Here is a 21,670-nt window from a genome sequence, read left to right on the forward strand (position 1 = left end):
CGCTGCACTGGGCCTGTAATTGGGGACACTTGCACACTGTCGGCATGTTGTTGGGTCACAATGGCATCGATGCCAATGTTGTGGACAACAATGGAGACACACCACTGCATGAGGCAGTTCGGGGGTAAGTCCCCATTGGATCTGGAATATCCAAATCTGCTTCTTTTATGTTTTCAATAATGTTTGTTTCTTTTTCATTCAGTCATTCATGTCATAATCCCACCATGGGGTCATTGTCTTTCTTCTCTCTTTCGCACTGTAATCTACTTTATTAATTAATCATCACCGTAATTGTTATTGTTGTTGCCTGACTGGACACTTTACTTCATCTCGTTCTCCATTACCTCAACGTCACAGGTTCAAATCCTCTCTCTTCCTCTTTCATCCCATCTAGCACTACTTTCTCTCTCTCTCTCTCTCACTCTCTCTTTCTTCCTCCTCTCTCTCTTTGTAGTTTCCCTATTTACTCCGACCCTGGGCTAAATACAGAATCATCCCCTTACAGTATTTACATTTGTCTTTATGTTCCATGTTCAAATCCTACCAGAATATTTACTATCACTCTGCGGTCAATATAATCTGTACCAGTAATACCCAGGGGTTCCTTTAATAAACTGTCTTCCTCTTTCTCCAGTTCTTGTTTCTTATTACTTTTGAAGAATAAAATTGTGTTATTTTATTTACGACTCTTTACGTTCAGAGTTCAAATCCTGCCAAGGTCAACTTCTCCTTCCATCTTTGCAAGGTTGATAAAATACAATACCAGTCATGTACTGGGGTTCATATGATTACCTGTAGCCCTTCTTTCCTTCCTAAATTTCATGTTTATATAAGTTGTCAGAATTCTTAGCAGTATTTTTCCTGTCTTTACATTTCTGGGTTTACTCATGTGTGTATATATCATTGTTCTACTGTGTAGAGTGTGTATTGAATAAATATATATGTGTGTGTGAGTATGTGTGTAATAATTGCTGTAATTAAGTTATTGTCACCTAATTACATTTGTTTTCTTTAATGACCTAATAACTATTATCTCAAGCTGTGTGATGTTTGTTTTTTTTTTCATGTTTTTCTTTCCACATCCATTACTTTCAGGCGAAAATATAAAGTGGTGTGTGCGATGCTGAAGCAGGTTAGTTAATAAATACATATTATATACACTCTCCAGTATTATATTGATCTGTATAATATAAATATTATCAAGGTACCAGTGAAATAATAGCGATAGATTTAATCACATGTACTACAAAACCCTTGTGCTTGTGGAGGAATTGTATATTGATCATGTTGATGTTGATATTAGCGGTGTTGACAGTCCAACTGACCACCATCACTGATAATAATATCTTTAATGGTCAAATGAAACTACGTCATTACGAGATGAACCAAAATATAACAGACATCATGTGTATATATGTATATACATATATATATATATATATTAATTGTTTCAGGCATTTGACTGCGGTCATGCTGGGGCATCACCTTGTATTTTAGTCAAATGTATCGATCCAGTCCTTTCTTTTATTTAAGCCTATCACTTATCCTCTCAGCCTCTTACCGAACCGCTACACCACACACACACACAAATGCAAACACTAACTCACACACACACACATACATAGGCACACAATAGACACACACCTGTTATGAAGCTTCTTTCAGTTTTTCATTTCCCAAATCGCCTATAAAATTTGTTCAGCCCTAGGTAAGGGTAGAATAGAATATACTTGCCTGAGTTTCCCTGCAGAGGGATTCAACGTGGAAGAGTGTATGGCTGGGAAAAATGTTCCTTACACTACACCATGTATATAGGATGTGTGTGTCTATCTATTCTTTCTTTTTCTATCTCTCTCGCTCTCTCTCTCTCTCTCTCTCTTTATCTATCTATCTATCTATCTATCTACTATCTATCTATCTATCTATCTATCTGTCTGTCTGTCTCTCTATCTCTCACTCTGTTTGTCTATCTATCTATCTCTCTCTCATCTATCTATCTGTCTACTATCTATCTATCTATCTATCTGTCTGTGTGTCTGTCTCTCTATCTCTCTCTCTGCCTATCTATCTATCTATCTATCTACCTATCTATCTATCTATCTATCTATCATCTATCTATCTATCTATCTGTCTGTCTGTCTCTTATCTCTCTCTGTCTATCTATCTATCTATCTATCTATCTATCTATCTATCTATCTATCTATCTATCTATCTATCTATTATTATCTATCTATCTGTCTGTCTGTCTGTCTCTCTATGTCTCTCTCTGTCTATCTATCTATCTTTCTATCTATCATTATCTATCTATCTATCTATCTATCTATCATCTATCTATCATCTATCTACTATATTATATATATATATATATACACACATATATATATATATATATATATATATATTATATCTATATATTATATATGTATATATACAGATCATCATCATCATCATACTTGCTTGGCCCGATAGATTATATTGAGGCAAATTTCCTGCAGCTGGATGCTCCCCTATCGCCAACCTTCTCCTCTTCTTTCAAGGAAACAACATTTGCCAAGAACTAGACATGTTCCCGCAGAATGTTGGAAATAAGAGACCCTGCTTATATGACAGTGGCACTCATTTACAACTATACACAGATGTCAAGACAAAGAGACACTCACACACACACAAGCGTATACGCACTCACATATAAGATGAATACTCATATATATATATATATACATACAACACAATGAAGTCTGTGTGTGTCTGTGCGTATATATATGTATGGATATATACATACATACACATATATATATATGCAGATATATATATATATGTGTGTGTGTGGTGTGTGTGTGTCTATGCATTGGGATATGTATATATTATACGCACACACACACCACAATATATATATACATATAAAGTAAGAAATTATAAGATGAATATATTTCTTCACCAGTTACATCGTTTCACAGAAATTTTTGTGTATGATAAATTCTTTACATGTCTGCATTAGTGTATAGGTTATAAATCATACAGTGCCATCGTACAATTTACAAAGTAAAACAGGTATAAATGACAAGCACCTCAGTTCATAGAGTATCATGTTTACATCCATTCTTCAATGCAATATACATATACAAGAACAGAATTTTATTTTCAAAATATTAATGTATGGAAGACAATAATTTACAAAACAGTTTTTTATAGAAGAGAGAAGGTGATTTAGTAAGATATCAAAAAGGAAGCAGTAAATATACATACATGCATATACATTATATATAACATATATATATATATATACTTATATATGAATGTATATAAAAAATTGGGGTGGTTTATGGGATTACCTGGGTTTCCCATCAATAAAGGGTTAGCTTTGTACCGTATCGAACCCCAAAACCTGTTGGCCTAAGACCTCTTCAAAATATGGAAGGAAAAAGCTTGGATTTACGTTTTCTGCAAACGATCCTTTTCAGCTCCCTGGCAAGAGATTATCCCAGTGACCATGTGGTTTCTATTAAATACCTCACCATTGAAGCGTTTCTACATATTCACTGAAACAACGGGTCTCCCATAAATATTGAAAGAATTTGACCTCGGATACTCCAGCAATAACATCCCCACGTCATCCAACGAACTATACACCCGTATGCAGCTGGAAAAGCTATTGGACGGGATTAGGCGTATGAGGTGAACGGCTTTTCCACCCTCCATATTTGGAAGAGGTCTTAGGCCAACAGGTTTTGGGGTCTAATGATACGCCTGAAGCTAAATCCTTTTTGGACCGGAAACCAAGGGTAATCCGGAAACCGGCCTTCCCCAGTTTTAAAATATACATGCTCTGCATCTTAGAGTGTGCTTCTTCTCCGAATTTATCTTTTCTACAATCAAAACATATATATACATAGATATGTCATTATTCAGTTTATTTCAAGATACTTTATTTTCACTTTATGTCAACATCCGCTGCACAGCTAAACTATGCACAGTTTCTCTATGTATGTATGTTATGTATGTATGTATGTATGTATGTATGTATGTATGTATGTATGTATGTATGTATGTATGTATGTATGTATGTATGTGTGTGTGTGTGTGTGTGTGTGTGTGTGTGTGTGTGTGTATGTATGTATGTTTGCACGCACACACTCACACACGTTGTGATATAATTTTCACTTAGTCTACCTCAGGAATTTCACGGTTTTTTGAGTTTTATTACAAATGGGGGATTGGGAAATGGAGTATTGACCCATTTTGCATCGGACACTTGTGGGTTGGATACTGTATAATTGGATGTGTTGCATCCTCCAGTGCAGATGCATCTCTTCTGGTGTCTTGTTTTACAGAAGAAACCTTACTAAATATTCTCGGTTTCGCTTGGCATGATGTTGCCAGGAGGTTGTTGGCTATAATGCTATAATCCAAGAACCTACTGACAACAACGACATACCAAGCGACACCGAGAACTTTCCCACCTGCAAGGAATCGATGCAACACGGGTCAAACCAATGGTTGTGATGGATAAATTTTCTCGTGAACTTCATTTTACATATTCCTCATTCAACATATATATTTATATATCCAACAGTAATGTATATAAATCTCTCCCTCTCTCTCTCTCTTCTCACTATATATATATAATATATATATATATATATATATATATATATATATATATTTATATTTGACTGTGTCTCTGTGTATGTGTGTGTGCACACGCATTAATTCATGGTGGTGGACACTAACCACCTCAACAGTTTTATGAACCTCTTATTAATTATAGCAACATCAAAAGTATACTTTAGAAATTTTGATTCTTCTTTACTAGTCTTGATCTGTTAATCATGTGTTCACTCGTGTTCAGCTCCCCTAAAGCTTACTATAGTTAGGAAGAAAGGTAGATTAAGCTGAAACAATCTATTTAGGACATCTTTATCCTGTCTAGAACACATTCTCATAGCAACATCTAGAGGATCTTACGAAGGTGATTTTACGGGCAAACATCAAATGTACATGATCAGTTTGATCAAGTATACAGTAGAAGACAATAATGACACATTGATATCCATCCTGATTTTCATGTAAATTTTCATTTTCTATTTTTACTTCCACAAAGGGTTCAGTTCAGTTCGACATTCAAAACAAAAGGAAACGGACACCATTGCTTGAAGCCGTTTCCCAGGGTCACCTCGGAATGACACACAAGCTTATAGCCCTGGGTGCAAACATAAATGCTGTTGATGGTGAAGGTAACAGCTGTTTGCACCTGGCCGTGGAAAGAGAAGTGTTTGTTCCGAGGATGCACCCTTGGATTTACTAAACGAAGTAAGTTTTTAAATTGTTGTGTGTATATATATATTATATATATATATTGGTGTGTGTGTGTTCGTGTGTCTCTGTGTGTGTGTGTGAATTTGTGTATTTTGAGTCTTTGTGTGAGTGTGAGAAAGAGACAGACAAGCAGACAAACTTGGTTGTCATGTATCAATTCTCCCCTATCAACCCCATCCTCCATTACCATTCCGTGATCCAGTCTCCCTTGTGACCCGAGTGATATTATGTAACAAACAATATTCCATCTCCTTTCACTCTCGAAGATGTCGTCTCACCACGGTCACGAGGTGACCCATCTCGGTTGTTGGCCCATATAAACACAGCCATCACAATGTGACGGGAGAAGTGGCCTATTTAAAAGAGGAGATATTATTCTCAATTAACAATGATGCAGGATAGAAGAGATGTCTGAGCTTTATAGTGCTGGTGCCATGGTAAATACATCCAGTCCATTCTATGAAGAATTCTGAGTGAAACTGCTCTCTATCCTACTTCTTGTACACGACATGAATCCACTGACTTCTTGTGGACATGTCATAACAATGTTCAATGTTAAAACACTAGAGAATGAATACAATAAAGCATGGTCCTTAGTGAGTTTTCCAGTATTTAAGTTCTGTACTTAGGCACACACACACACACACACACACACACACACGCACACACACACTCACACACACACAAACGCACACACTCACACAGACAAACACACAGAAGTAATGATTTTGAGTTTGAGTATATATCTTGTAAAATGCTGTTTAAAGCCCGTTTACTGTATTCGGCTATCCGATGTCATCAACAGTATGGACTTCAATACTACTGGACTTTTTGCTGTCATCTCATAAATGAAGCAGTTTTTTATAATTCTTATATTTTTCAAAATTAAGATAAACAAAGTACTTTTTTCTGTTAATCTAAAACATATTCTCCTTCATTTTCTACAATGCCCTTCTGGTAGACTTGCAAGTCACTTCTTCCAAAATTCACTTGTCCGTGATTAAAAATACTCCTCCATTACTCTTCTGACTTGACACTAATTCCTGCTTCCTTTACTTTACCGTCATCATTCAAAGATGCTTCTTGCTTAATTATGGAAACATTATTGATATGTTGGTTATGTCTGTGTGGTATTGACTTTGTTATGTTATAGGTGTTTTTGTTTCTGATATAACTTATGTTCTTTCTTCTCATGTTGTGTTATATTTATATATACAATACTCTTCTTATGGCCACATGCTCCTTTATCAAGCCAATTATATAGGTTGGTTCTTGTTGGTTTGTTCTTCCTATATTTGACTTTTCTATTGAATATATTGACAAGTAAATATTTACTCATTAATAAGCTTGATGTTAATCAATACAGTTTGTCCTGCTCAATGTAATGACAATATATTTAGAGAGTGTCTCAGTGTTGAAAATAAAGTAAAAACATGAAAATGGGAAATGGACTCAATTAAAGAATATGTAGGAACTCAATACTTTGTAATTGCTTTAATTGGTGGATAAACAACCTATGAGTAAATTTAGATAAACTTTGTGTAATTAGGGGCATTTGTTTTAATATTTGTGTAATATTGTCATCATTTTATATTTCATCATTTGTAGTGCTGCACTTCCCTTAACCTGAAAATAGAAGAAAGGCTCTCTGGTATAGTGGTTGCGAGATATCTCGCCAGCCAGGGAGCGGACTTTCACCATAAAACAACAAAATAACACACCATTGGACCTCATTAAGGACCCAAATTTGAGAAAAAATTAGAAGCATTTTTACCACCACAGTAAGTATTTCCTGGCAATGGAACAGATAAACCAGTACATTTTCTATTTTGTATATAATCATATTTATATGTTTATTTCGTTTTAATTCTACCCATACATTATACTGTCGCTAGTGTTTTTGTCAAAGGCCACACAATAAACAATATGCAGTTCTCAGGAGATCAAAGAAAGAAAATGATTTTGATTACATTCACATGATTCGTAGTGTTGCCAGTTATACTTCACTGTTCACCCCCAACCTACCCCTCTTCGTTCCCTATTTTAAAGATTTGTGATCAATAGGAAAATATAGATCTAAATAATGAAGTGAATGAATTCCATTTTGAGACTGTTACTTAGAAATAAGTGGAATTTATCTGTCTACCAACATCTTTTTCTCACTCTTCTAAGTCCGAATCAGTCAATATTAAGAATGATTTCATAGAAAAATAACCTACAAACACACACCAACAGTGTATATATTATATTTCTGCAAATACTGATGGAATATTGCCACATATCTTCATAGAAAAAAAAAACTGTCAGGAAACGTAAATAATTCAAGTAACACATATACCATTACTAGGTGTTTTAGTCGCCTTTGACTCCCGTATTTTATAAGATTTGGCAATTTCTTTGCCATACATCTCTCTGTATTAGCTACTCAAGAAGCAGACACATTTGCCCCTCGGTGAATATACAAAACTTTCTTTGTCTGTTGAAATTCAAATATTACTCTTGTACTTGTTTCAGTCATTTGACTGCGGCCATGCTGGAGCACTGCCTTTAGTCGAAAGATTCGACCCCAGAACTTATTCTTTGTAAGCCTAGTACTTATTTGCCGCAACGCTAGATTACGGGAATATAAACACACCAACATCGGTTGTGAAGCGATGATGGAGGGACAAACACAGACAAACAAATATACACACAAACACACACACACACACCACACACACACACACACACACACACACATATATATATATATATATATATATATATATATATGCGACGGGCTTCTTTCAGTTTCCCTCTACCAAATCCACTCAAAAAGCATTGGTCAGTCCGAAGCTATAGTAGAAGTCACTTGCCCAAAGTGCCACGCAGTGGGATTGAACCCAGAACCATGTGGTTGGTAATCAAGCTACTTACCACACATCTACTCCTGCGCCTATTGTTCAGAGATATTGATTTTTGGACTGTACAAATATTGATCTGTTTTCTTCAATTGACAAGCTTCAGAATATTTTATTTGCTTTTACAAATGAGTTTATGTCAATGTTATTATCATTATTATTATTATTATTATTATTATTATTATAATGATGATGATGATGATAACAACAACAACAACAACAACAACAACAAAAATAATAATATAATAACAATAATAATATAATAATAATAATAATAAATAATAATAATATTGATATGATAATAATGCCCTGATGCAGTACCAGGCAGTGGCTCTCATGGCTTCTGATCTTAACTGATGGGAAGTGTTATCATGTACATTGTTTTGTCTTGGTATAAAAGATGGCCTACAGCAAATATTCTGCTCAATACCACAGATTTATTGTCAGTTGTTTGACCTAACCAGTTGAGCATGTCCCTTAGTGGCTGACGATATGTGCATCTCTGATCACGAGCAGAAGTAGTGGGGGAGCATCATAGCCATGTGTTGAGAGGGATTCTTGGGGGTTTGAATAATTCACCTCTGGAAACAAGGGTGGTTCTTTCAATATCTTAAACAACCCTTATTCAGGGACCTTTTGAGCGGGATGGGCTACTCAACCTGAAGAAAATTCTAACTGGGCCCCACCTGCAAGATCATGTGCTGTTTATCTTGATATGAGATCACGTGTCGCGCACATATGGTTGTGATGCATGTGCCTGGTACCCTTATCAGACGGGTAGTCATGATGGGTATGTTGGGCTTCGTATATTTTACCCCAGTGTCACTTTGATGGCATGAACTGCTCTCTCACTCAATAATAATAATAATAATAATAATAATAATAAAAATGCCCTGATGCAGTACCAGGTTGTGGCTCTCATGGCTTCTGATCTTAAGTGATTGGAAGTGTTATCATGTACATTGTTTTGTCTTGGTATAAAAGATGGGCTACAGCAAATATTCGGCTCAATACCACAGATTTGCTTGTCAGTTGTTTGACCTTAACCAGTTGAGCATGTCCCTTAGGTGGTGACAAAATGTGCATCTCTGATCACGAGCAGAAGTAGTGGGGGAGCATCAAAGCCATGTGTTGAGAGGGACTTTTTGGGGTTTGGACAATTCACCTCTGGAAACATGGGTGTTTCGTTCAACATCCTTAAACAATCCTTATTCAGGGACCTTTTGAGCGGGATGGGCTAATCGGCCAGAAGAAAATTCTAGCTGGGCCTCACCTGCAAGGTCATGCGCTGTTTATCTTGATATGAGATCACCATGTCGCGCACATATGTTTGTGATGCATGTGTCTGGTGTACCCTTATCAGACGGGTAGTCATGATGGGTATACTGGGCTTCGCATATTTATACCCCAGTGTTATTTTTATGGTATGCTCTGCTCTCTCACTCAATAATAATAACAATAATAATAATATAATAATAATAATAATAATAATAATAATAATAATAATAATAATAATAATAATAATAAGAAGAAGAAGAAGAAGAAGAAGAAGAAGAAGAAGAAGAAGAAAAAGAAGAAGAAGTCTACAGAGCGCAGCTGATATTATTGGAAAGGGGCAAAATAAGGGAGAGAAAACTAGAACTACATGCACGATACATATAATAAAGCCTCCCAAAATCATGGTGGAAAATATCTCATCAGCATTGCCCAAATGATGTTGGCATCAGCTTTAAGATATACCCAAGGCCTGGGCCCCGCATTATCTGCCCACAACATAAATCAAACTCGCATCACATAACAACAATACGGCAAAATTATTTCACCTCAAGTGGACCCACTCCATTTAGCATACATTAAAGCAGAAAAAGACCCCCATAAAGTTCAAGAAGTATTTGGAAAAATCCTTCAAGAAACCCCGGATAAAACTCCAACACCAGGATATGTCCCCGTAAACAGCAACTCTCTCCTCGAGTGGGTCATGTTGTCCGCATCCTGATTCGCCCGGTAGTGGGATTACGTTAAACATGACCTGCGCTAATACTGGCCGAAACCTATGCATATACATACACACACATATATATATATATATATATATATATATATATATATATATATATATATATGATAGATATATCATCATCATCATCATCATCGTTTAACATCCGTTTTCCGTGGTAGCACGGGTTGCACGAAAATATACATAAGTAATATTTGTAGGCACGCCAACATGAGTATCTGTTCGAATGGACTCTACTGCGAATGTTTAACCCCAAGAGAACAACTCCTGTAAGTAATTAACGACGCAGAGGTGCATCCGATTAATTGCGAGCAGGGGATCGAACCCCTACCATCTTATAGCAACAGGACCAGCAGACCAGGTCTGGTTTCGGGCTATTCCTTCCACTGCTCAGTACTGGACACCTCATCTGCTAATCTGTGGAGACGGGATGTATATAATAAAGTGTATATAATAAAGTATGTGCATATAAAGAAACCTGTGTAGATATATTTGTTCAGAAGAATTGAGTTCGATGTTAGAAGTGAAATATATTTCTGGAAGATATGTAGTTCACTGTGTGTCAACCAATTTCTATGATGTATCAGGGTCAAGACAAACATTTATCAATGTATGTATGCATGTGTATGTATGTATGTATGTGTGTTTGTGAGCATGCCATTTAACTACACACAATTCTGTATGTATGTAATTGTTTAAAGAAGAATTTCTGATATACTCTTGCTTGTCACTGGAGTGTCTCATAATATTCCCTACTCCAAACATGTACATGATGTAATATTTCTAATATTTCTTATAAATGAATGTTATTGGTTTGATATGTTTCTATTTTGTTCCACAGGTGTTTGTGGTGCAAAAATAAAACGGCCACAATAAAATTTCTTCCATGCGGGCATTTTGTCACATGTGAAACATGTTCGAAAATCTCACTTAAACGATGTCTGAAGTGCGGGAAACCTGTAACGAGCAGAACTGGAGATGGTAAGAAAATCTTTGCTGATCTGTCTGTTTGTCCTGCTTGTCCCATTGCCCTTATTGTGTAGAATAATATACTTCATGTTGTTATGTAGACAGAGGTCTGCCATAATCTGGCAGATTTATGATAAAAGGTGTTCCTAGTGTCTGTTCTCTGTAATAGTATATCTCTCACACTACATCCACCAAACATTGACCTTATCCAAGTAGGAAACATGTCACACTTCAAGAAGGTTGTAGTCTGCAACGTAAAGATAATGGACGATTCTGCAAGATAATTAGTGAGTAACTGAAGTATCAATAAATCTCCATCAACACTATAATTAATTATGAGTTATTAGAAGATAATTAAATACAACAGTACTTACAAGGACATCAGTGTCATCTTTGGTAAAGTATTAAATTTAGTAGAATATTTTAAAGGAGTAAAATTATATGTCACTAGTTTGAGAGACTTTAACACACAATTCCATGTTGTTATGTTTGTAATTGGAGGGTATTAAGGCTAATAGAGACAGTTTTGTTTGTCAAGCAACCAGATCATGAAACCTTCAAATATATCCTGAATGAGATGACATTCTGGTGAACTGTGAAGTTAAAATTAGGGATTATCAGCAACAATGTTTAACAAAGAGATTAAGAGTATGTTTCTCCTTCTTGAAGTGGTTGTGACATGTGTTTGTTGTTATATCTTTGATGAATAAATATGTTGACACTGGAATTAAACAGGTTGTTAGTGAAGATCAGGGTTTTGAGAATACATTTAGGGTCATAGATATAAGCAAGGAACCAAAACCTACAGATTAACTGTTATTATGTGATATAATTACAGCATTGTTAGATTATGTAGGATATCTTAACAGAAAGAGGAAATTTACAAAGATCAACTAGAGTTCGTTTTGGAGCTAAATATTGGCTATTACATGGGTCCACTGTTGAAAGTATAAAAATATTGACCAAAAGCATTATGATCGCTGGTTGGCCATTGATGATATGAATGTCTCTCAATAATAAAATATAGATTATTAATAAATATAAAGAACTTGTCCTATAAATAAATATAAAACTTGGAAATACATATTTCAGAGAGTCCAAAGTTTGAAGAGAAGGGAGTGCAGACTGTGGCAGAGACAGTTGATGAGTTTAAAATAAGAGATCTTAATTAATTTCTATAGATTTTACATTCACCTCAGCTATTTTGCGTATTAGAATGGTGGAGAACAAATCCCATTTCTAATTTCCATTTGAAAGGTTAGCTCTAAAGTAATTGTATTAAAAATATGAAATTTCATAAAGTCATGGTTAACGTGTTTGGTAAATGGATAAATTAAAAGCCACAATAGAGTTAATATTGTCTTCTGGAAGAGGGAACTATAATTTTTTTTTAGGTGTTAACTCGTGAGTTAATAAGATAGTTGTTTGTTTTTCTACTAAGATTTTTCGTAAGTTTTCTGATAGGTTATTCTTGTTGTTATGTCGCCAGATGTCTGTCGTAATATGTTGTATTTTCTGAGGTTGTGTACCCTGAATGTCTCTGGCTAGAATACATTTTGTAGTTGCAAATTAGAAAATTATAATTAAATATTAACTCTGCATAAGAATATTCATCATGAACTTCATTTTATTAAATGTTAAATTAAATATTGAACCGTGAACATCTGTTTATATTTAAACAAATTATTAGTGTTTATACAAAATATAGAAACAGAAATTGAATATGACTTGAACACACAAATCCCTGTTTGTAACTATATATAATATAAACTTATTACATTGTTTGAACAACATTTACCATCCATATAGTCATTCTTGTTCTCATTCTTGTTAGATTTTAGATGAAATTAATGCTAAAAGAGGCGCAGTTTTCTGAGTGTTTCACCCTTTGGTCTTGATTGTTGCGTTCAAATTTTGTCATAGCATCATCATGTACCCTTACCTTACATTTTATATCTTGTTAGGGATCATGTTGGGGAAGTGTGTATGCAATTTGGCTTGTGGAGATATTTTTAGGGGCAGATAGTGTTGCGGAGTGGAGGGTATACACATAAAGGACATGTCTTTATGGGCTCAGTTTTACTTAATTAGAGAGGAATGTTGATTAGTGAATTCTAGAGATGGGAGGACAGTGCCATGCCATAGGTTTGGCACAGTTATAAGAAAAGAAAGACAAAGCTAAGAGAAAACTGTTATCAAGTGTTAATTAAATGAGATAATTGCAACATTGTTAGAATATTTAATGTGTTTTTAGAGAGAGAGATAGATATAGAGAGAGAGGGTGGATTTAGAAATGTTAGTCTGTTTTATTGTGGACATATTGGGCTACATGAGACCACTGTAGAAAGTACAGATATATTGACCAAAACCATAATGGTCAACAGTTGACCAGTAACGACAGAAATTGAATGTCTCACAATAACAAGATAGAGTTTAATAAAAATAAAGATGAAGAAATTTTATTTTTAAATGCAAAACTTGTAAATGTTTATTTCAGCGTCTCCAAAGTTTGCAGACAAGGGAGTGCAAATAGATTTACAATTATTAGAGCCTATATCCGAGCAAAGTGTTGAGTATAAAATAAGAGTTCCCAATTGATTTCTATAAGATTTAATTTACCTGGGTATATTGTGTTTGAAAGAATAACTGAAAATAGGATCCACTCCTATTTTCAAGTTGAAAGATTAGCTGTATAATAATTCTGTTAAAGATATCGATATTACTGAAAGTTTATGAAATATCGCTCCAAGTTAGCACGGTCGGTAATAGTGTTGAAAATAGAGGACACAATAGAGTTCATTCTGTCATTTGATCACGAAATTAATAATGCTGTTTAACCCTTAAGTTTCAAACTTTTATTTATACTTTTTGGCTTTGCCTGGTGTCTCAGGAGTTACAATAATACATAGTATTTAAAGTTTCTTCATATGTGAAATATTTTGGAAATTATGATAATTGTTTCGATAAGTCCCAAATGGGGATCGCTGAGAAAAAGCATATTTATCTCTTTCTATTCAATTGCAATAATAAAGATTTTAGTTTTTCTGAAACTAGAGTATCAAATGCGAATGTGTATGAAATATCAATGAATGATATAGAAGGGAAATGCAAGAAAAGACAAAAGAACTTTTCAAAACAGTCAATATTTTTGTAGTTCAAAAATTGCGATTTATGATATAAATGTCCTCTAGAATTAGCCAGAGTTAATAATGACAAAATTTAATTACTAAATATTGTTAAACACACCTCTACAAATGCAATGTAAGCAAGCAATTCACTTAAAATACAACGAACAACCGGCAGTGAAACTATTTTTATCAGATCCTCAAATGGGGCTCATGGCAGGCCATGGGTTAAGTGTAAGCAGGAGAATTAGGATTTTGTTTGTTTTTCATTCTTACTGTTTATGGATAGGCAGTTATTGTTATTGTTGTTGTTGTTTAGGCAGATGTCTCTCATAATCTCGCAGAGTTACAATGAAATTGGTTCCAAGTGTGAACATACTTTTTTCACTGAAAGTAAATCTAGCATTACATGCACTAAACGTTGTCTTTGTCCAAGAAGAAGACTTTGGTTTCCTGCTGGGACAACCATTGTCTCACTCTCTTCAGGATAAATATTTGCTGCAAGATACAATACAATAAATGACATCGTCCTCATCATTTATCATCTGATTTCCATCCTCCTATCAATTGGATGGATGGATGGCCACTATCCAAGTCAGTTCTTATTCAGAATTACTACCCACCGTCATTGGTTGAGGAACACATCTCACTACAATATTCCGACTTTTCCATGGTGGTATGTCTTTCCAAACACCAACCACATTCTACAGGGTCCTGGGTACATTTTATTGTACCAAAAACCCTAGAAAGATTGTTTGGTCTTCAAGAATATTAAACTTCCCTTTCTAACTTATGCTAAGAAATATCAGACACATTGGCAGAAGAAAGGAGAGGAAACAAATTAGAGAAGAGATCCTTAAGAACCCTTATGAGGTTACTAGGAAACCGTTTGCAGATACTAAATATGGTTGGGGAAAATATACTGAAAATGGACTGGATGGCCATGTACAGGAGTCCTACAGTGACCCAAAGTGAGATCAACCATTCCTACTCGTGGACAGTTTGAAATGACCATCGAAAGCAGTAATCATATATTTCAGCTTGGTTGATTTCAGCAAGAGGAAAGAGCGCCCCAGAAGGTGTTTGTATACCATATAAAGACAAAGTGTACAAGTTTTGTACGCAACTATGTTATAAGCTAGAGTGTTATAGCATAAAAATGAACTGTTGATGCGTGTCGCAAGACAGAAGAGTTTAATTAACAAAAGAAGCTAAAGTAAAATTTATTGGTCAATTCAGACCAGTTTCAATCCTGACTGTAGATGACAAGATTTACATGGATTTACTTGCTAAGGGATCAGCTACATATCTACAAAATCATGTCTATAGGACGGGAAATGTCCAGAAGGCTGACATCTCCGGAATTCGTGGATATGTGGAACAAACATTTTCAATCTGGGATGCACACAAGACAGACAGGAGAGTAAAAAGGAGTTGAATGTTGTATGGTTTGATCTGGCTAATGCTTATGGTTCTGTACCACTCGGTAGATAGCTCCAATCAGTTGTTGATGAAAGCAATGGACTTCTTTTATATACTGGAAGAAAAGATTATCTGATGAAGAGCTGCTATAACAATTTCAAAATGCAGTTCATGGCAGAAAATTTCACAACAGAGTGGGATCGTCTTGAATTTGAAATACCTGTAGGTTGAAAAATATCCGCCATTTGAGTTTGTTATGGAGAAGCTACTTAGATCAGCAGATTGATCAGAAGAAATGGCTTGAGTGAAATCACATGAGAAGGCATTAATTGATGATATAACAATAATAAGAGATTAAAATGACATACAAATCGTTCTGGATAGACTGGATGGACTTATTACTTGGTAGAGAGTGTGGTTTAAAGCTAATAAGTAATGCAGTCTGTCAGTTGTCAAAGGTCATCAGAAGAAGTTCAAAATAGCAGGTGAAACCATGTCAAAGGTTGAAAAGAAACCTATAAAATGTTTAGGACAATGGTACACTACCTCATTGTCCAATAAGAGTAGAGGCATTGAGATCATGGCAGAAAGAGAGGGTGGGTTATAAGCAATAGATAAGTGAGGACCTCTCGGAAAATACGAGATTTGCTGCGTCCAGTTTGATCTATATCTCCGTCTTGCGTATATATTCTTGAGCATCCGTTCTTGTGTACCATTTCAGATATCTTTGCCGCCATAACGTGTGGATAATTAGTTATATGAAGTTAATGAGGTTTGTGCAAATGTAGACTGTAGCGTGTAAAATCTAGCATGCAATAATTTCAACACTTCTTATTAATAACTGCACTTTTTGATTCCACGTAAATTGACAACTGAATGTTCAAAGAAAACTTGTAATGTGACTAGTAGCGACCTCTTTTGAAAATGAACAAAATATGGCTTCGTGCAGAAAAAGGGTTTATTCCCCAAGGGCGATCATGCTGACACGGTTGCTATATTAGGTGATGACACTCCAACTTTATCAACTGTACAAAAGTGGACAGTGTAATTTAGGAGGCGAACTGAGAGTATTGAAAAGGACCCAATGTCTGGACGTCCTGCTACTTTCACCACCGAGGAAAACATTTAACATTTTTACCGCATGGTGATGGATGACGGGTGATTGACTATAAATCAAATAGCCAATGGTATTAGCATTTTCGGTGACAGATTTGAGAATATTCTGCACTTGGCATGAGAATGGTTTCTGTTTGGTGGGTGCCACCGCTTCTGAGACCTGATCAAAAGCACACTAGGCTGATCATATTATTCTAAAATCCGACATTGCTTGAAGCAGACTCAGCTGAATTCCTTGAACCTTTCTTAAGCCACGATGAGTGTTGGATTAAACACTTTGAGCCTCAGACAAAAAGATAATCCATGCAGTAGAAACACACGTCTTTACCTGTTCCAAGGAAGGCCGACATCGTTTCATCTGCATGGAAGGGGATAGTCTCAGGTTTTTGTGATGCAAAAGGCATTGTGTTTATTGACTATTTTCAGAAGGGCTCAACCATCGATGGAGGGTATTATACCATCTTACTGAAGCAGTTACAAAAGACTATCGAGACCAAATGCTCCGGGAAACTAATGCAAAGGGTTTCGTATCATCAAGACAATGACCCAGCACATACGTCATTGCCTTCAATGGCTGTTGATCATGGCCCTGGTTTTGAACTAGTTGATCACCTTACTTCTTCCCCCGATTTACCCCCTTCTAACTATTGTTTGTCCATCAACTTTCAAAATTACTCGGTTGGGAATCGTCGTCGCAGTGACGATGTCATCATATCTGCTGTTGCTGACCTTTTTTGAGCAACAGGATGAAAGCTTGTTCACGAATGGGATTCAAGAACTGAAATACCAACGGAAGGGTTGCGTGAACCTCAAGGGGGAGGTGTTGAAAAAAAACCCTCAATTGCTCACATTCGTTGAGAGTATCTTTGTCAGACTATGAACTTTTCAGCCGACCATCATATGTAGGATGCCTTAATAAATAAAAGCGATTTAGGAAGATTAGCTGGATATTAAGCTATTGTATGGTACCGTTGTAAAACGTTTGAAAATGTTGGGCAAAACAGTTGCGGTCCCCATTTGGCCATTGATGATACGAATATCTTACGATAATAAAATATCGATTATTAATTAAGATTAAGGAATTTTACTAGAAAATGTAAAACATGGAAGAATTTATTTCAGATACGAAAAAACTGGAGGAGAAGGATCTCCTGAAAGTGGCACGGCAATTGGGAAGCAAATGGTGGCAAGTGGGTGAGTAGAAAATAATAATATCTAATTGATTTCTGTAAATGTTAGTTTTACTTAAAGCTTTTGTATGTCAGATTGACTGAGAACAGGTTCCATTCCTAATTTCCATTTGAAATGTTATATGTAAAATAATTCTATTAAATATATTAATGTAATTTAATGAAAATGGGGTAAAATGGATAATTAATAATACACAATAGAATCGATTTTGTCTTTGGCAAGATGTGGACTAAAACAGGTTGTTCTTTAAGGGTAAACAGATGAGCTAATGACAATGTTTTTGTTTGTCTTACATTTTTACTAAGTTTACTGCTTGGTATTTGTAAGGAAGGGAAATTAATATCCAGAATAAGTCTTGTTTATTCCACCGTAAGAATTTGAGGCAGGTTCTTCTTAGGATCATTGTGTAAACAGCAGATAATTTCAGCTCATATAACAAATATTTGACGTCTTAATCACATGGCATATGTCTGTAGATGTTTTAACGAAAGACTAACTATAGAAAACTGATTAATCATATCATATTCTCTCTAGCCAAGAAGATAGAATTTTTCTAAGAGAATTTAACAGAGAATGAATAGTCACAAGTCAAGCCAAACTGGAGGTGACCTCTCTCACTGAAACTGATATAATTATAACAGAACAGACTCAGGAGAATTGATGGAATCTAGAGTTCATTGAGAATTGGTGAGAAGAATTATTTGGACAAGACTCAATTTGGATTGAATTTGACTCAGAATTATCGACTCTTGAAATATAACTGATCATTCGATTTTCAGTATCGTTTTGGGAATTTTGCAAGGTGATAGACTGCAAAGAGAGGCATTACTTCCATGAACTTTTGAATATCAGATTTGGGCATATTGAGGAGGCGGTTGATTCAATATATTCAACCTCATTCACTAAAGGATCATATTGGGACTGAACACAGCATTTCAAAAAACAGGGCCTGGGTTACTCAACCAAGTTGGAATTGATGTCCCATCTATAGATTGTCCGGAATAATTGGACATTCTTCGATGGGTGGGGGTACATTAGATGCTGTACAAAACAGGAAACAGATTGAGTGAGGTCCATGTTTCACGTTTAATTTTTGGAGCGGCAAGCAAGTTCCATAGCTTTCCAAAGAAAACAATTGTATCTTTCACACTGTCCATTTATGGTGGGATCATACGCGCATGTCTTACTAGAGGCAACAATTTCAATAGGAAGCCATTTTTTACAAATCGTCTGACATGATGCAGCAGCCTGTATTTAAATACACATCGCTGGAATACAGAATATTGATAGTATACAACAAAGATGGTTGTTGAAATACTAATGTCTGTACATGGACGAACAACAGGACGTCTTCTAGAATATTCATCTACCACAGTAAAAATATATTCATTATGAGCAGCAGATGAAAGCAAACCAATAAAATGTCAATTAACTCACTGAAATGATCGTGATGCTTATCCTGTCAAACTATATTTCTTTGAAAATGTCGATGAAGATGTCTTCGTTCGTCAGGATCTACTTTATCAATATAAAAGCCTCAAAGATGAATTCGTCAGTTCTAAGCCACCATTATCTGTATATGGACTGTCAACACTATTACACCTTCTAAATTATTTAATAATTTATCAGTTGTTTAGTCAGGTATCTGCCTTCATCTGGAAGACTTCAGATTGTTCCAAGTGTGACGTTTCTGTCTTTTACTTGGAAGCGTAAGACTGCATCATTAAATGTGTCCTTTTTCAGATGTCACTACTTATCTTGAGTGACATATCGTGGCCTCTCCACCTCCCAGTGTTCATCTAGTTGAGGATCACACTTCACTCACCGGTAGATATTCGTGAGTCTTCTTTCCTGCGAACTAAAACTCTTCGTATGTTTACATTAAGAACTTTCCATAATCAGCTTCTCTCTAAATTGATGGCCTTGATCCAGTGAAATAAATTATTATTATTATGCGTCATCCAGACAGAATACTTCTTCTATAATATGTGAGATGTACCTGACAGTATTATATTAATAATCCAAAGAAGGTAAGGCATCGCACAAGACTATTTAAGCATTGGTCATGTTAAACTGCTACTTCTCTGCATTGAGTGGTCACAACTCCAGTATTACTGAGATGTGATGAGAATGTCAGAGGAAAGATTCCTCAAACTGTGCCAACAGAGATAGACCCCAGGGTTAGACCAGTAATGAGATGGTCGGATTATAGTCATCGACTTTGCCGTTTATGCTTGGGAAGCCAACCAAAAAGTCTAATGACAATTGCTTCTGATAGGACTTTATGGAGGAAGTACTTGAGGGAATATCGTCAGGACCCCGCCAGGAATATTGAGCTGAGAAAATGAATGAGGAGATCAAATGGTTCGTTGGTGGTTTATGTTGATTCTTTAGGCTCTGATACACGTTTGCCTTTACAAACACTTCTCCTGCAATTTATTCACCATAAATATTCTCAAGTGTAATTTTCGTTCGATCTTTGAAATTTGTTTCTCCGTCTTCAGCCTTTATTTCAACTTCTCTTATTTTTGTCAACATCCTTAGAAATAGAAAACAAAGTCTTATATTTTTCCTTTTTCTTAACTATTTCTTTAAGTCTCATATGCAGTTTCTTTGTTATATTTATAACAACCTACAGTACACGTCTTTCATATAATTGTTAATTTTTTGGCAATTATTTCTTATTCTTATATCTTTTGCAGGTATTTTCTTGGACATTAAAACTTCCGAGCTGGACATTATCAAGCGTGACAATAGTAATGACATTGTAGAACAGAGCTATCAGATGATGTACAAATGGTTCACAAGTTGTGAACCAAAGAAACGTACAGCTGAAACAATAAATGCAGCTCTTGAAGAAGCTGAATGTTATAATGCCCTTCAATGTCTATCGTTGGACAAAAACTGAATCTCTGTGTAGTTGCTGATCTTATTAAGTCCAAGGTCTACCTTCGCCAACAGATACCCATCATCAAATGCCTTCCATCCAGGACCATCCTATCTTTATCCAAATTATTGACAAGCCATAAGCACATTATCCAATGTGTCCTTGTTTAAGGTGATAAATTGCGAATCAAAGAGGATTCAGCTACTAATTGTAGCACGTCTATAGACCACAGAAAAACTCCCTGAATGATTTGGATTTCTTGCTAAAGATTGAGGTTTGAAATAAAGATAAACTTTGAAATGTCCATTTGTTGTTGTTGCTGTTGTTGTAAATCTAATCACCTCCCTAAACACTCCCATTGTTATAAGAACAGTTTTAATATCCTCTGGTATATTGACAGTTACTTGCCTTCATTTATAGCTGAGAGTAGAATGTCTGGTACAGAAATATTAATGTCCTTCCTCTGTGTGTATCATATAGCGATATATTTCTTTATTGCCCACAAGGGGCTAAACATAGAGGGGATAAACAAGAACAGGCAAAAGGAGTAAGTCTATTACATCGACCCCAGTGCGAAACTGGTACTTTATTTATCGACCCCTAAAGGATGACAGGCAAAGTCGACCTCGGCGGAATTTGAACTCAGAATGTAACGACAGACGAAATGTTTAGTTAGTTAGTTAGTTAGATAATTTTTTGGCTCAAAAAGCAAAAAATCAAGGCCATG

At 35.6% G+C, this 21,670-nt stretch overlaps 2 long non-coding RNA genes across 2 annotated transcripts in view; both read left to right on the forward strand.

Moving 5' to 3' along the window:
• The window catches only part of LOC115231296, a 25,462-nt gene extending 4,215 nt beyond the window's left edge, over nt 1-21,247 (forward strand). Inside the window, exons 3-9 of the long non-coding RNA XR_004997689.1 lie at nt 1-124; nt 1,096-1,132; nt 5,102-5,310; nt 6,925-7,097; nt 11,075-11,214; nt 17,988-18,059; nt 20,759-21,247. The exon at nt 1-124 is cut by the window's left edge and continues 31 nt beyond it. This is a non-coding gene — a long non-coding RNA (uncharacterized LOC115231296). The remainder of the gene's footprint in view (nt 125-1,095; nt 1,133-5,101; nt 5,311-6,924; nt 7,098-11,074; nt 11,215-17,987; nt 18,060-20,758) is intronic.
• LOC118761860 lies at nt 11,221-16,692 on the forward strand. The gene is made up of 3 exons (XR_004997690.1): nt 11,221-11,414; nt 11,824-11,830; nt 15,512-16,692. It is a non-coding gene; the product is annotated as an uncharacterized LOC118761860 (long non-coding RNA).
• Nucleotides 21,248-21,670: the final 423 nt, after the last annotated feature.

The sequence above is a fragment of the Octopus sinensis genome, unplaced genomic scaffold (assembly GCF_006345805.1).
Source record: "Octopus sinensis unplaced genomic scaffold, ASM634580v1 Contig18097, whole genome shotgun sequence".
Taxonomy (NCBI): Eukaryota; Metazoa; Mollusca; class Cephalopoda; order Octopoda; family Octopodidae; genus Octopus; species Octopus sinensis.